We start from the raw sequence: 3,930 nt of genomic DNA on the forward strand, positions 1-3,930 counted from the left end.
AGGGTTAATCTCCATACTATATAGAGAACTCACACAACTCAACAACAAAAAATCAAACAACCTGATCAAAAATTGGGCAGGAGATATGAACAGACATTTCTCCAAAAGGATATGTGGATGGCCAACAGGCACATGGAAAGATGCTCATCATCACTGATCATCAGGGAAATGCAAATCAAAACTACACTAAAATATCACCTTACACCCATTAGAATGGCAAAAATAACCAGAACAAAAAGTAACATGTTGGAGAGGTTATGGAGAAAAAGGAACCCTCATACACTGCTGTGGGAATGTAAACTTGTGCAGCCACTATGGAAAACAGTATGGAGCTTTTTCAAAAAATTAAAAACAGAAATACCATATGACCCAGCCATCCCACTACTGGGAATCTATCCAAAAAACTTGAAGTGAACAATTCCAAACGTCCCATGCACCCCTATGTTCATTGCAGCATTATTTACAATAGCCAAGACGTGGAAGCAACCTAAGTGCCCGTCAACTGTTGATTGGATAAGGAAGATATGGTATATACATACAATAGAATACTACTCAGCCATAAAAAAGAATAAAATAGTCCCATTCACAACAACATGGATGGACCTTGAGGGAATTATGTTAAGTGAAATAAGCCAGATAGAGAAAGACAATCTCTGTATGACTCCACTCACATGTGGAAGTTAAATATGTGGACAAAGAGAACAGATTAGCGGTTACTAGGGGAAAGAGGAGGTTGGGGGGTGGGCACAAAGGGTGAAGTGGTGCACCTACAACGTGACTGACAAACAATAATGTACCAGTGAAATTTCACAAGGGTGCAAACTATCATAAACACAATAAAAATTAAAAAGAAAAAATATGAAATAAAATACACAGACTCAAATGCAAGAAACTTTTATAAATATTTAACAAATGCTTTACTGTTAAAAACAATGCTTTTAAAATTCACAAATTATATCTAACAATTGATGATGTATGTATATGTGTGGAAGGGAATTGTACCTTTTGTATGTGTTAACCAACAGCCATTTACTAAACAAATGCGTCAACCAATTTGCCTAATATTTGGAATAAGATATATTGTATATATTATTTATATTTCATAATGATAATGTATTTATGTTTATACATCTATAAATTCATTTATATGCTCTTAATTCTAAATTGCCTGCAATTAAAAATATTGATTTAATAAGTTTTTAGTAAAAAATAAACACCCATTATATATAAATTATGTATTTTTTCCTTTTAGAACGATGAAAATGTGACTATAAGAGATAAGAAATTAGGATGTTTATTTTCTCATCCTTTAGACAATACGTTATGAGGAATCTGCCATGTGGCAGTTGTGTAGAATTTTACATCTACTGCAGAAAAGTTAACCTGGAGGATTGTATCCTACTGCTGATTCAGCCTGAAAGGGTTTTGTGAATGTGTGTGAGTGTGTGTGTGTGTGTGTTTGCTTTTGTTTTGCTTTAAGGAGAAGCTACAAGTCTTGACTGTGTAGTTGGGACTGTTATAATAAAAAGCAATAAATGAGCATTTTATTACTTGTTTCTCTAAATTCTATGAACAATAAAAAGACAATACAAAAATTCAGTTTTCAATTACTACACATTGTTAAAAACATTATTATAATATAACAAAATATGAAGAAATTAATAATAAATAATTTAACACTCAACTGAGGCCCCAATAACTTCTTCTATTAAATCTCCATATTTTCTTGGATTCTTAGGTTTTAATACGTGGGGTATCTTATTGGATCCATAATGCCAAAGAAAACAGTTTGGCCTCTTCTCACTGAGTTCTATCAGTAATTTAAAAGGTTGAATCCAATTCATAATACACAAAAGGATTCTAATTGCTTCTTTACATGAATATACACAATATCAATAGTAATCTTTCAAATCTGGAAAGAGGGAATATACCAAATGATTAATAACCAGTATTTAATTTCATCATGTTAATATTTTTGTGTTTGCCCTAAGGTTTAAACATTAAAATATTTCAGATATAGTTGATGCTCAATTTTTATTCCCCTTTATTCTCTTTTCTGTCCTCTTCTATACCATGTTGATTAATGGGTCCTCTGTATTAATTCTTTAACAGATTTATACAACTCTTATATATGTATGCATCCATAAATAATATACTATAGTCTTCTGAATGTTTAAACTGATATGACTGGGAACACTTTCTATGTAATAGCTTTCAGCGTGCTTTTTTTGGTTCAAAAACATATTAATATTTCCCTTATTTATGTATGCAGAGCTGTCATGTTTGATTTTATCACTACAGAGTGTTCCATTCTGGCATTAAACAGGGTATATTATTCAGTATGCCAGAAATGGGAATTTAGAGTTCGAACATGATAGAACAGACATTCTTAAATATGTCATTTAAAAAGTGAGTACATATTTGTTACAAGTAGCATTGCTGCTCGAAACTTGCACATCTTAATTGTGGTAAATATTGCCCAACGACACTCCACAGTGCGTACACTGCTTACACAGAGAACAGCAGCAAAGGAGCGTTTCATCCCTTCACGTCTTTATTACGCCTTTATGGTAAGATTTATGTGCATTATATTTTCTAAGGCAATGAGCAGAAAAAGAGCATCTTATTCAGGTTTTAATGTACAGTTACATAATGAGAACTTCTGGAGGTATTTTTGAAGTAGTAATTGAGCATTAATTTTTCTGTTTATGAACGGCTTGTTCAGACACTGCCCATATTTTTCTTTTACATTAATTTGTTCTCATAGTTACTTTTTTTGTCGGGGAGCGGATACTGATTCTTTGTCATTTACATTGCAAATATTTATTGCTCATTATTTGACTTTGTGTGAGCATACTATTCTTTTTAAAAATTTGTTTTAATGATACAATGAAGTGTTTCATACTATGTTATTTATAACCTATGGAAAGAAGATTATCTTCAAAATATGTCATAAAAAAGGGCTTCTACCTTTCCTGTAAATAATGATAACATTCATTCACGTTTGCCTAATCACAAAGGATAGCATTCATTTATGTGCTTTATTTATCACTAATGGAATGAGATAATGAAACAATGCTGATTAAAAGGGATAATCACTAAGCTTATTTTAAATTGACTTTAAAGTTGGCTATAATAGGAAACAACTTATTAAATTGTGGGTTACAATACTTTAGAGTCATGTAGAGTGAATGTAACATGCAATTGACTTTGACGCAGACAAGCATGTATGTTTTAAACATGCAGACAGAGAAAAAGCAAAGATATGATGATCATCAATTAATATATAGAAAAAGTCCATGAAGTTTTGTTGGTCAAAATTATTACCCATTAAAGTAGATTAGTAGAATGCAGAGGTTAGCGACACTGATCCCGGAGATGGACTACCTTGATTTGAGTGCTGGCGCAGGATCTGGCTTTTTGAGTGGTCTTGGGCAAGCTACTTGACCTTGCTTTGTCTTAGTTTCACCTTCTGTAGAATGGAAATAATAGTAACACATTTTACTCCGTTGTGCCATTGTGAATATTGATTGAGTTAATGTATTTAATCTGCAGATAACAGATATGGCACAGAAAGGAAGCTACACAAAGATTGTGGTGTTTTTATTGTACTAATGTCATTTCTTATGCATTCACACAAAGCAAACTTCCCTCTTTTCCATATGAGAACTATTCATAATGGGTTTTAAAATTATATTCCATATTCATTCTATAACGTAAACAATAAATCCCCACTTTAAAGTGGCATACCACCAAAGTTATTCAAGAAAAAGCTAAAGAGAGCTGACTCCTCCCAGGACTTGCAACCATTATAATTCCAAGCTTTGTATTAAAAATATACCCAGAAACTTGTATAGAAGGAAAATTGTTGGTTTTATCTCACAAATTCTTATTTAGTAGATTTTCCTTGGGACCTGAAAATCTATATCT

Source organism: Equus quagga, chromosome 9 (genome assembly GCF_021613505.1).
Source record: "Equus quagga isolate Etosha38 chromosome 9, UCLA_HA_Equagga_1.0, whole genome shotgun sequence".
Classification (NCBI taxonomy): domain Eukaryota; kingdom Metazoa; phylum Chordata; class Mammalia; order Perissodactyla; family Equidae; genus Equus; species Equus quagga.